Source organism: Tyto alba, unplaced genomic scaffold, assembly GCF_018691265.1.
Source record: "Tyto alba isolate M040663 unplaced genomic scaffold, T.alba_DEE_v4.0 Super-Scaffold_27, whole genome shotgun sequence".
Taxonomy (NCBI): domain Eukaryota; kingdom Metazoa; phylum Chordata; class Aves; order Strigiformes; family Tytonidae; genus Tyto; species Tyto alba.
Window position 1 is genome coordinate 5224666 of NW_024881301.1, and position 14306 is coordinate 5238971.

At 37.2% G+C, this 14306-nt stretch overlaps 1 long non-coding RNA gene across 1 annotated transcript in view; it reads left to right on the forward strand.

Moving 5' to 3' along the window:
- LOC116963675 overlaps window positions 1-14306 on the forward strand; it is a 43213-nt gene that overhangs the window by 24952 nt on the left and 3955 nt on the right. Inside the window, exon 2 of the long non-coding RNA XR_004408351.1 lies at window positions 13763-13904. This is a non-coding gene — a long non-coding RNA (uncharacterized LOC116963675). The remainder of the gene's footprint in view (window positions 1-13762; window positions 13905-14306) is intronic.

Genomic DNA, 14306 nt, shown 5'->3' on the forward strand with positions numbered 1-14306 from the left:
CTTTTTGGTTTTGTTTCATTCTGGTAGCACTGAAATAAGCACTTAACAGTGGGGAAGGAAAATAAGAAAAAATATGTTGTTGTCGCAGATTCTTGTTTTTGTATTTCTTATTAAAAACTCAGTCAACTTTTTGCCACGTTTGTTATACCTCTGCTGAAAAATGAAATATAAATGTTGTCCTCATGGATACTAAACCAATATCAAAGTGTCTTGATTCAGCTTAGGTTAAGTCATGCTCAGGAAAAATTGAGTGTTCCAGCATTCCTTGAGTTATCATACTTTCACCATGTACAAATATATGTATCTCATTAATCTGTATATAGAGAGATATATGGATTTACATATACTATACAATAATTACAGATGTATACATATATACATAAACATACACATTCTTACATCATGTATGGACTGAAATCTTCCCCATCTCGAGGACAATCTTTTTGTCATTGGGGGCCTTTGGGCAGGCTAGTCAATGTAAATTGTTTTGGCTTCATCTCTGATCTGATGCCTCCAGAAAAGAGGCAGCAGCTGAACAGCACTGGCCAGCAGGTAATGCATGAGGCGCTGATGTGTTCCCTGACTGTTCTACATGAAAAGGATTAACCTCCGTGAACAACATCAGAGCTACTGGCATCTGCTGGTTTAAAAACAGGTTAGACAGGTAAAATAGCTCTAAACTACATACACACACCGATGGCTTCTTTGTGATTTTTGATTTCTTTGAAGTTCAGAGCAGTCTCAAAGTTCATGAAACCACTCACACCAATTTTAAATGATTTTTTTTTCTTGAAGAAGAAAAAAAGAAACAAACAAACAAAAAAGAAACACCAGAATATAGTTCCTTACTCGTATACTATAACACTGAAACAAACACATTTTATAAAATGAAAGCCATTCTAAAGAATTCCCTTGAGGAAAAAACAGCCACACAAGGCAGCTATTACTTGTACTCACAATTGCATCAATCTTTGATCTTTATTGTTACGGTATTATTTCTATTCTGGTGCTATAAAAATGTTCCTTGTGGATTTTCCTTAAATAATAAATGTGCCTACCTTAAAACTGCTTGGAAAAAGAGACAGTTGCAGATCAGTGCTGCAAATAAAACCTAAGGAGCCCCTTTATTTAATTTCATCCAGAAATGACTTCAAGATTGCTATCTTGAGGGAGGACCAAAAATTAAGTTTTCACAATTTCCTTCTTCCACGACAATCTGTACCATGCAGAATAGATTTTATGCCGTTTCCTGTTCTTACAACGACTTTCATCCTGAGAATTGGGACTGCAATAGAATTTATAATTTCCAAATACATCATATAAAATATCAGTGCCCTGTACTTTTTGACTTTTCCATCAAGCTGTACTTTATGTTTTGATATATTGATAATCAATTTACCTAAATTTTGTTGGACATTATAAATGAAGGTAAAATTAGAATGCAGGAAATAAGGGTTTTCTTATTTAGCTTATGTAAAAAATAGGGTAAAAACATTCAAAAGATTAGCAAAAGGATGGTGAACAACAAAACAGAAGAGGAAATTTTTACTGTCCATTGCTTACAGCTTACTGAAGTAGACACAGGAATGTTTAAATCAATCATCTTCATAAGATATTGCATTCATCTGAAGACTTCATACTAATCTTAGGACATAGAAAAACAGAGACCATATGCATGCAAAAAGCATATTTTCATAACTTTGTCTACATACCTTTCATATTGTTCTATAGTTTGCTTTCTATTTACAAATGCTTTACAAGTCGCAAATTCTTTTGCACATTTTTTAATCTACATGAATTTAATGATTCTGGAAGAATTGTCCATTAACATGACACTGCTCTGTTCATTTTTCCCTGGATTATGTAATGCACACACACACAAAAAAAAAAAAAAAATAGCTAGGAAGAGGAAAAAGTGACAGTCTTATGAATTTGACATGAGAATTTTCCATGTAAAATGTAGCATGAAAAAAGTATGATTGTAAAGGTACAAATATGCACCTGATTGTAAGTTTCTCCCCACCCCCAATAAGTCTGCAGTACAAACTAAAATGATGACTTTAAAATTCACTCTATTATTGGATGCTTGGGCAGCATGCAATACCATAGGAACTTTAATGAAAGCCTTGTTTGCAGTCATGGAGCTGCTTATCACATGGAAGTTCTTAGCAGTATATAATCTCAAATATAAAATAGCTTCAACTGCGTAAGTAGCAAAGTTTGGTGTGAACTGAGAGAGAGGTTTTGTATTCATTTACCTCTGTTCCACTTTCATGGGAAATACCAAGACAAAATGGTGAGAACAAATTGTACAAATTTCACACTTCCATTACTTCTCTAGAGTCACCTGACTCAGTGATGTTAGTTGACTTCATTGGGAGGAACATCAAATAGCTGAAAGTTGAGTTGTGGCCCCATACAGTAATAGATGGCTCTAGGACAATATAGTTAACAATACCTAGGCAAACAAATGGGAGAAAAAACAACCTTTTACTGTGAAAGTGTCTTCTCAGGCTTCTTTTCATTCTGTCCAAAAGGACATACTTGCCTTGAAAGATCCCTGACATCTCATTTAATATTATATCAACCTCTTTTACATTAATAGAAGAGAATTTGTCTCCAAAGTCTTCAGTATGCCTGTTTTATCATTATATAGCTGTTCCAGTAGGAGGTTCTTCATTTATGAGTGAAGAGTAATCTCTGTTAACATGCAGAGAGATAATTTGGGCCTATCTAAGTCTCCAAATGATGATTGAACTCCATAAACCCAGTGTGAGATTCTAACTACTTTAATAAAGAAGGGAAGTAATTTCTTGTAAAGTCCAAAGGTCTGCCAAATGGTGGACAGGCAAAACTGTAGTGTTTGGCCTACATTATTTTAAACAATGGTTGGATACAGCTTTTTTCTCTTCCCAGCACTTATCCCCTCTCTCACTGCACTAAAGTGAATAGATCCCTCTTCTTGAACTGGAGCCTGTTATTAGTTTTGGCTCATAGCAACCCCTTTCTTAGCAGTTCACTTTGATATGTGTAGCTCAGACTCATTATGTAGTCATTAAATTAAATAAACCTGAATTCCTCCTATATTCAGAGTGCAAAACTGCAGGATGTTGCTCTAACATTAGGTATAATGGTACAGAATTATTGCTGTAATATTTCACTAATGTGCTACAGAGCTGTCACAGTCAGGACAAACAACCTAACTGAGATGCAGAAAAAGAAAGCAGCAGATCCAAAAAGTTCAACTGTAAATGTTAGAAGGACTTTTTTTTCTTCCTTTTAAAGTAGTAAAACTGGAAAAAGCTGGTGTCAGACTAAAAGAAAATGTAAAGCTTCCTCTTTTAATTTCTGTGTTAAGTATTTAAAAAGTTAATTGACTAAAAGCATATAGGAAAAAATATTTAAACTTAAATTTCCATATTTTGTATCTATTAAGAGAGATTACACCTTACATATGTTGGATAAAATTTATGACAGTAAGTTTCAATTACTATATTTTGGGGTTTAGAGCATACAAGCAAAGGACCCAATTTTACATTTGTGCTTATTGGTACAATCTGGAACTGAGCTTGAGAACCTGCATAAGAATTGCAAATAGTGTCTATAATAGTTACATCCGCAAAAAATGGAAGTTTCATTAAAGCCAGAAGGAAAATCCATCCCCTCAAAAAAAAAAAGGCGTGTATATATATAGGTCATAAAAATGTCCCAATTTACCATATCCTTCTGTGACCCTCTAGGTATTCAATGTTTAAATATATCTAAAAGGGTGTAAAAATACTTGGGTAAGTTGATATAACTGCTGCTTAAAAAAGTATAACAGTTATATCTCATTTCAAAACTTTCATCTAGAGTTTTTACAGACTTCTTTTACTAATGTTTTTGCACTATACCAACTTGTGACCTATCTATACTGTGTTTTGCCTCAGAAATTCTACACTTGATATGTAATATAACATAACATTTTAACATTTGTTTTAGAGCTGGATGCATCATCTTTCTGAGAAAACCTGCTTATAGACTGTACTTCTAATATACACTTAGGAGGTTTGTTTTTCATTTTCCAAAACCTGCTACAGGAACCGCAATGGAGTTATGATAGACAGACATAGAAGACAAAGCCTCAGACACTATGTGAAACTCTATGTGGGGAGATGTTATCTCCATGTAAGAGATACCTGAGCAGTCCATCTCTTACACTTCAGCAATGCTTCTGTGTATCTTGTCATGTTAATAAAATATCATTGAATGTAATTGACATCACATACAAAGCTGCAAAAAGACAGTGAGAATAAAAACTTCACTTACTTAACTTCATAGCTAACAGCATGATAATGCAGTATTTTGAAGAAGTAGGAAACAGCATACTTTCTAGAAAAAGATAGGTGACATTCAGATTCAGAGTAATTTACTGGTAGCCAGAATGCAAATTTTCTTCGTATGAGGACAAGCTCAGAGTCATACCCTCTGTTTTCTTGTAATACATCTCTGGCAAAACTCTGCAAAGAAGCTAGGAGAAATGAACATCCCATCATCCCACACATTATGCTCTTGCCTGTATACATATGTATATACACACACAAGAACTAGAGTGATGTAAAACAATGCACAAAAAGGAGAAGGTGTTTTTCTTAGGTTATGAAAGCAACATTTTTTAAGCTTATTATGTAGGAAATTCCACATAAGAGGACAAATTCCCAAGTGAATTGAGAAGTTCACCTAAATGTGCAAAAATGAGTTGCTTCAGAGGAAAAGAAAGTCATATGTAGTGAGATACTAATGTTTTCCATTCTAACTTACTCTCTGATTTGAAACTAGTTTGGAAAGGCTTCTCTTTATTCTCACTTTAATTCCCAGTATGCTTTTCTGAGCCTCAAGAGGCTTAAAAAAATGTGATCTGCTTTGACAAAAATAGCAAAATACTTCTTTAGGGGGTTTTCATTATTTTTATTTCAATTTTAATACATTTTGCAAGATACGAATGCAATAGCTTAATAAAAAAAGCAAAAGCCAATAATCTTTTTCTATTCAAGTAGTGTCACTCATACCTTTAAAAATGAGGAAAATCCTGATGATTGATTTGGAATTCATAGATTCATGCAACAAGAAAAAGCATGACAGTATTCACATTTCCTTGCAGATAGCCATTAAAAATTAAAACAAGACATTTGTCAAATTATATCAAACAACATGATTTAAATCTTACCATTATATTAAAAATGGCATTAATGTAAAACATTGAAACTTGATTATTTTGAACAAAATTAATAGCATGTATGAGACAATTACATTGCACAGGCATGCACTTCAGAGAAGTTGAAAAGATTTAAAAACAAAAATGTCCTGAAGAAAGTAACTGTCCTCGAGCCTGATATAATGTTACAGAGATCTGTTGCAAAGCACACTTTGCTCTGCTATCAATATAGAATCTGACCTTAAGCTCAAATTTTCATACAGCTAAAAGGAAACTCTCAGAAAAAAGTAGAGTACATGCTTGCACTAACCTTCAAGCATTGTATTGAATGCTGAAGCTTCTCCCTTTTCTTCCTCTGAAAGAGAAAAGTTGTTGTGGTGATTTACTGTTATATCTAAATTAGGTGTCTAATGCTCATACAGTGAGTAGAGTGGAACTCAGACTAGAGCCTTCAAGCCTTTCATTATAAAATGATCTAATTTGATAACAACTGAATTAATGCAGCTTGAAATTCATTGTCAGTTGGTTTGATTTCTGAAATAGCTTCCCAAAAAGCAGCTGTTTACATGTGCTAAATTTTGAAAATGTAATTAGTACTTTATCATTGTGAAGTAGTTTATTAACACATTGTCTTACAAATTCAAAGTCCCGTTTCCATTCGATTAAAATACAATAAAATATTTTAAAAATGTATCATATTTAAGAAATTTATCATTTTTAAGATATTATAAAACATCAACAGATCTTCAATGTGACAAAATAAGAGATAATGCCAGCATATGACATCAATTTTTTTTTTTTTTAAAAGGGAATTAAATGGCATTTCATTATTTTATCTAATTAAATAATAGAGTTATACCGACTTTTAAAATCTGCTTACTGTATTGTTTTCTGGTACACTACTGCTTGTTAGGATTGCATTGTTCATGCTCCTATTAAATTACATATAAATATGTTAAACAGGAATAGAAGTTTTACCAAATGCTTAATTGTTGGAGAATGGCTCAGAGACAAGGGTCCTGAGCCCACCGAGCAATTGTATGATCAGAGCCTGCTCTAGCTGCTGATGCTGGGCCTCACTAGGGTTTGCCTGCAGCTGCTCGCAGCTGCTGATACCTGAGGAATGTCAAGGACGCTTCGGCCTTGTGTACCATGGTGTGTCGAAAACAGGCTAAGGGGAATTAGGGATAGTGGTCTGAGAAACCTAGTGTTATGATAACGGTGGTCTGAAAAACATTGTGTTACGGTACTGTTGTGTATCGAAAACAAGTCAAGAGGAATCAGAAATAGTAGCATGAGAAACTTAGTGTTATGAGAAGCTTGTGCTGTTAGCTAACTGCAAGTAGGTGGACCGTGCGAATACGACCCTCAGAGCTTAAGCCAGTCAGCTAGTGACTAGTAGGCATAATTAGTAGAAGGATTATAAAAGGCTGTAATGAAAATCAATAAACTGAAGCACACTTTATCACTCATACTGAGTCGGCTGCGTTCTTCCTCCTTGGCCTGAGTCCTCGGCTCGCCCAGCCCGGCAATTGGCGCCTGAACAGGGACCCTCGAGAAAAAGGGTCAACTGGGAACAAAGGGTCTCTCGAGAAAAAGGGACCCTCATTGAGGCGAGAACAAAGGGATCCTCGAGACGAAAGGAACCCTCGTTGAAGGACCTGGCTGAAGGACAAGGAGCAGTGCGCCAGGGGCAGTGACCGGCGGGCAAAAAGAGCGACCAGAACATCGCGTCCTGTGGTGTGTCGTCTCCAGCCTGAACCGATTGAAGTTCACCACTGCAAGGGCTACAAGCTGAGGGCTGCAAGGATATTATAACAGGTATTAAGGTACATGGATTTTGAAGTAGCCCTAGATTTATTACAGAGCTTTTTAGAAAAGCGTGGAATTGATAGTAGTTGCATTAAACAGCTAGCTGGTCTAGTAGCAACAGGGAAAGCAAAGGGGTGCTTTAAGGACTCTGATCTGTTGTTTGATGAAGAGGAGTGGAGGAGATATGGAGATGTACTGTGGGATATGGTGATAGATGATGACAAACTTGCTAAGAAATTAATGAAACCTTGGAGGGAGATAATCAATAACATTAAGCGCCATAAGGTTGAGAAGAACTTGGCTGTTTGCTCCACCGCGCAAGAAGCCGCAGAGAAATCAGGCGGCGCGGGGGGACCGGGTGGAGCGGCGTGCCACCACAAACTCTGCCCGCCCCCCCCCCCCCCCCTTCGGATGGTTCCGCCCCTGACAGCGCGTCAGCGTCTGAGTCGGAGAGAAAAGCGGCGGCTCTGTCCGAATTAAAGCACCAGGGTCACACATCGGTAAGGGACTGGGGCAAAGTCCGAGAACTTGAAAGAAAATTACAGAAGTTAAGCTACAGAACAGAACTCTGCATTTATAATTACAAGAAGAGGAAGCGCTGCCGGCAGCCCCCTCACACCCACTCCCATCACCCTTACCAGAACCAGCTCCGCTTTTAGCTCAGCCCCGATGGAGTGGGGTGATTCGTGATGCCTTGTTAAAAGGGGACTGGCATGCTGCTGGGGCGTTGGCCTGCCCGGTAGTGACAACGAGTGGGGGACACCTGGGAACTCAAGACCACAAGCTTCTCCTCGGGGTGTTTGGACACTCCTTACGAACTTTAGAACTCTGAACCGTCATTTGGGCGTTTCAACATTGACACTGGTATCAAAAACTTGTTCATGTAGTATCAGATTCATTGTATGTTGTGGGTTCATTCCAATGTTTAGAACATAGCATGGTGAAACCTGTATGACATTCTGTATTGCACACTCTGTTGTTACAATTGCTGACACTTTTAAAACTGTAAGGATGGTTTTCTTGCTACATAAGACTGCATAAGATTGGAACATGGACTGACAGACTGGTTACGAGACTTGGGAATTTGGAAAATGGACTGATGATGGTTGCAAATCTACAAAACTTGGAAATTAGTGGGTGGCTGAAAGCTTTGTTGATGCATGGACTGGCAATGCTGATTGTCATTATGATTGTCATGGTGGTATTGGGGTCTGTGTGGAAATGCTTTGTGAATGCTATGATTCAAATGTTAAAAGGAGTCTGGATTGTCCAAAAAAAGAAAAAGGGGGAAAACCTGGAATTTTTTGGGGGGGATCAGGGTCATGCACTGATCCTACAGGGTTTGGACAATCCAGGCTGGGTCTCTGATCAGAAAACTGCCACGTGGTAATCCTGCCCTTGGGGTCACCTGGAAGGGCAAGAAGGAGGAAGTCAATCTAGTGCTTCCTCCCTGTTTTGAATGCCTGGATGCACTAACCACAAAGTAGATTTAGTTTGTTTACGCATACTAACGATGCAGACCTATCACAGCACTTCCGGGTGCGTGATAAGTGCCTTTAGCCAGTAGATTGTAAGCTTGCATGTTTAAGTTGTGCCTTGTCATGTATTAAGAAAATCTTTGAATGAACGTTGGCGCAGGCTCTGCTCATACAAAAAGAAAAAGGGGGAATTGTTGGAGAATGGCTTAGAGACAAGGGTCCTGAGCCCACCGAGCAATTGTATGATCAGAGCCTGCTCTAGCTGCTGATGCTGAGCCTCACTAGGGTTTGCCTGCAGCTGCTCGCAGCTGCTGATACCTGAGGAATGTCAAGGACGCTCCGGCCTGTGTACCGTGGTGTGTCAAAAACAGGCTAAGGGGAATTAGGAATATTGGTCTGAGAAACCTAGTGTTATGATAACGGTGGTCTGAAAAACATTGTGTTACGGTACTGTTGTGTATCGAAAACAAGTCAACAGGAATCAGAAATAGTAGCATGAGAAACTTAGTGTTATGAGAAGCTTGTGCTGTTAGCTAACTGCAAGTAGGTGGACCGTGCGAATACGACCCTCAGAGCTTAAGCCAATCAGCTAGTGACTAGTAGGCATAATTAGTAGAAGGATTATAAAAGGCTGTAATGAAAATCAATAAACTGAAGCACACTTTATCACTCATACTGAGTCGGCTGCGTTCTTCCTCCTTGGCTGGGTCCTCGGCTCGCCCAGCCCGGCACTTAATAAGTGTAAATATTGAAGTAGAATAATAAATTATTACTTGTCACCATGACACAGAAGTGTTTAGAATAGTTCCCTTAAATTTGCTTATAGCGTGTATATGCAAATGGTTATAATACTATAATGATATATCAATGGAAAGTTTTCATGCACACTGCTTGAAATTTATTACAAACATGATATAACTAATGCATTTCACAATGTACATATACATATGTAATATTATAAAGTAAAAGTACTCTTTTTCTATTTATACTCAAAAGCGCCCTGATGAATGAAAATAATTTAATTCGTTTCCTGCCAGATTTCATACTATTATTATGCATAACTGCTCTTCCACCTCTATAGCCCTGATCTGTTCATATTCTTTTTCCCATTATACAAGAAGTATTATATCTCATATATTCAGGAAGTGTTATATCAGTTTCTGAAAGACCTGAGAAACTACGGAGACTAAACTGTCAACAAAATATACAAATTATACACATTCTATAATACATTTGTGTCAAATAGAATACATGTTCTTTTTGCCTTACTGTGTGAATGCTCTCCTTGTTAAAAAAAAAAAAGAGCCAAACAAAAGAAAAAAAATGGCTATACTGAACAGTCTGAGCATTCTTAACTCTAAACATTTCTCTTGGATGTAGTTTCATAACAGTTTAAACCCGCATAAAGTGGCACTGCTGTTGCCATCCTTGGACCCTTATCTTCTGTTCTGTCTTTTGCCAGCATTAATCATCATCTGGTCTTACCATGATTCATCATAGGCAGTTAAACCAACAGAAAACCACTCATTGTTTTTTCTTGTAAAGGTTAGAACAAATGAAACTTCATACCTGGAGTAATTTTTGGCTTTCTCTGTGAAACCTGAAAACCAAAAATATCATGACAGAAATAATCTCCTCTAATGTACACCCTCTTTTATCACTTTTTGGTTTTTAGTCATCTGTGCATGTGATCTAGTCTTGAAATACTTCCTGATGTAAATAAAGGTGTATGATCAGCAGTTGAGATTATTATACAATTACAACCTTATTATTCTGCATATTATATATTGGGTAGGATTTGTTTGTTCAGGAATAAGTAACTAGTGTCACCAGGGGCATCCTTGTCAGATATTCCCTAAGACACACATGCAAGTTTGACAGTTATGACACAGAACTGTGAGAGTTATTTCACCCCTCTGAAATATCATGTGGGATGCCATATGAAGTCTAAAACTGTTGTAGACACCAATGTTTAACAACTAAATCCTACCACACATAACTTATTGAATATGGAGTGTACTCGACAGTGCTGATGAGAATTATGACCCACTCTTCCTCCAAAATCATGGCAATTGTGAACCATACAATAATGAAAATATCATCCATCGAGGAAACACTGAAACCTGGAAATTCAGTATTGACAGGTAATAAAAGCTGAAAATAATGATCAGTCTGAAAACCCACATACAAAAGAGAAATTCTCGCAATGATCTAACAGTGAATGATCCCACAGCCTCTTCCAGGGATTAGAGAGCATCCTGTACAGGGCCAGATATGTTGGATAACCCAGATTTAGCTGCATTGCAGAGGGAAGAAAATAGAAAATTTGCCACTAAATTTGACAAAAAATTTGGAAGTCCCCTAAACCAAAGCAAGCAAGTACCAAAGACCAATGTGCACAGGTAAGCATATTTGGCTCTTAATATTCAAAGTCACATCATGCAAAGTCAAAATACAAGCTACTGTTAGTGACAGAAATGTCTGAAGGCAAGCAACTCAAGACAGCAAAGGAAAAGGAAAGAGAGGTATTTGGAAAAAGTCTGAGTCACTGCTTGGTTTTATAAAGAACAGTCAGAAGAAACAACATCATAGAATTAAATTACCTTGAACAGCAAGTGATAGGAGTACATCTCACAGTGAAGCAAGAGTGTCAGCAAGAGATGGGAGCTGAAGATCTATCCTTTGAAGGATTTTGATGTTAAGTAGGCCATACTGATGTCAGTAAAGCCACATATTCATGGTAAACTAAATTACAGAAAGCTCTGAATCTACCAAACAAAGTGTCAGTAACTGTTCATACCCATTATTCCACATTATCAGAACTTGTTAAAAGCAGTCTATTGACTCTGAACGGAGTAACACAGGTTGCAGATAAATGTTAAGGCAAAAGCCGAGCAAAGTTGGTCTGTGTGCACTTAGCTGGAATGATAAAACTAGTTCTTGCTTCTTGGAAAATAACTATTTTTGAAAGAGAAACAAGTTTCAAAAATGTTCAGCAAGACTGAAGTGCTAAAATGGCTATCTAACAGTGCCTGGCTGTACAAGCTTCTACAAGTCTACAAGTCTTATACAGGTAGCTACATTACTGTACATTACCATATCCGAAACCAGACTAGATACAGGTGCTTAAACAAAAATAATACTGCCTGTAGTATTCTTGTGATATTACACAGCATCAGTAACATGCAGCGATCATTAAATTCACCTTTGTCAGAATTAAAGACTTCTTCCTATCCCTCACCCCACAAAACTGAGCAAAACACAGCTCCATAAGTCATTTGTCCCTTCACTTACAAAAAAAGGAAAAGCAAAATCAGATAAATGCCCATTTTCACATTCTTAATGACATAATATTTCTTGTAACCTGTAGGAAGTGTCATTCAACACAGTTCTCCATCTTTGACGCTGGAAATGGACACCACTTACTGTAACTCGTTACTTTTTAACATCCAGTCAGCTGCCCCAATTTCCTTCCCTCCTACTTAAACTGGCATCTCTAAATCCTTAGTATACCCTTTGAGCCAAGATCTGTTTGGAAAGAACAAAGTCCAATATCCTAGTGAGAGCAAAGCCCGTTGTATTTTCCACTTAAAAGCTTCCCTTTGGGTCCCAAGGATCCCAGGAGATCTGTACAGAACTGCATAATCTTTTGTCACTGTTTTATCTCCTGGTGTTTCCTTTTTTAAAAGCCTTTGATTCAACTCCGTATATACAGGATTAATAAGATTGTACAGAAAAGTGGAGGTCCATACAGTATTTATAAAAATAATAATAACAATGCAGAGTGTAGGAGTTACTTAAAATGAGGATGATTTGGTTTTTTTTTCCTCAGAAACAGATTACAAAGAAACAAAAAGAAAATATCAATATTAGATTAAACACAAGAAAATAGAGGTAGTATGCATATGAAATGGGATGACTCCCTGGTGTATGAGGGACTGTGGGCACACTGGGGAGGAGTAGCTCTGGGTCCTGGAGCATACAGAATGTGACCGGTGATGCAAAGCCAAAATGCATGCCCTGAAGCTCTGCCACCATCCAGCACACTCTGCTATGCTCCAGTTAAATCTTCTGGGTCTGTTCTCAGATTATATTTTCTGAGCAAAAATGAGCATTGTATTAAATTCTGATCTTTTTTTGTTTTAGAAATTGTATAGATTGACACTACCATTTTAATCCCTAGTCATCTTTCCTGGTTTTGTGAAAATAGATTTCAGTCTATGTATTTCTAAACAGCCTTCTTCTGAAATTGTTGTATATCTAGAACCCATCGACCTTTTCACCCTGAGTGAGTCTTTTCTGGGCTATGTTGCTATGAATTGAGGTTCATTCTTCTGAAAGCTCTGGAGTCACCCTGGTATAAAGCAGTATAAATGCAGGGTACTGGAGACACAAATTCTTTCTCTAATGGCTGACTAACTGTGGCCATAACAAAAATAAAAAACATGCAGAATCACATTATTTTGATCTTTCTGGGTAGCTTGAAGAGTTAAAAGAAATGTAACTGAAAAACAAGACATATTTTCAAATAGTTTATACATTCTTTCTCTGAAGCTTTCAGCAAACCTGTCTCACAGCAGAAATTAGACTAGCTTGGATCATGATATTAAAAGTTGTTTAAAAAAAAAAAATCACCCTAATTTCACTGAATAATTGTATATGTGAATAATAGTGCATCTTATTAGACTGGTTCTCTGCCATGGCTCTGCTCAAGATTATTTTCTTTCTTTTAGGAAGTCTCATATATGAACAGTAAGACATAATCTCTCTTTTCCATTTCCTCTACTGCATTGGCAGTAGAGGCTATAAACCAGGTTCTGCAAGCCTTGTCTTGGTGATGGAATTAATCACTGTACTATAACTCTTCCAGTGTCACAGAAATACATAATGTGAAGCCACCCTCTCATTCACTGTGGTCTACTGACACCTTATATTTACTCATATGACTTCTAAGAGTCTTTTTATATAGAAATGGCAATTGTCATTTGCTACTACATGTCAAAAATATGGGAAAGGGAAAGTCTGAAGCTGTAAGGTAAATTTGGCTTAATTTTCCTAGTCAATGCCAGTGGTTTGGATCAGCTGACAGTCCCAGACAGGACATGGGCATAAATAAGGGACTGTTGAAAATAGCAGCAGAGGTCATTCTTCTTATAAAGAGGAAACAGGCCAGATTTACAGTTTTATTGTGGTAATCTTAATTTGAATTAGAAGTTCAAATATTAAATAAAAATACCTCTTTGTACAATAGACTTCTTAAACTATGATTTCATTGCAGCTTCTATTCCTTGTCACAGCCAAAAGCACTTCAACAGCATGGATAGGAAGGGGAGGACTGCAGGGATGAGCTCCAGCTACAGAAACGTGACCTAGTTCTTCTGGGATCCTCACAATCACTGTGAGAAACAGAAGTCTTCAAGGTACTGCAGAGGGGAAATAAACTGGAGGTGCTATTTCCAGAGTCTTGTTTTTGCCTGTTGCCCATGTACTTTCCTTAACATCAGTTAGCCATCAGTTCTGCAGGAGGGGTAAATCTTGACCAGTTCTTTGTAGAAACCCCAATAGTAACAAAGAACATGTTAACATTTGGCAGCTTTGAGATGCCAGCCACCTGCATGGCTCCTGGTTTATTGTGTAAACTTCAAATGTGGATATACTTTTGACAAAAACAGCAGTGGGCCTACCAAAGGGATTACAACAAAGCTAAAAGGTTTGAAATTTGGGTCCCACTGTGGTATTATTACATTAAGCTGTATTTGAAAAGTGCTCAAATACTAGTTTAAGAGAATCAAAATAGAATAGAAAATAATACTATGATTTTC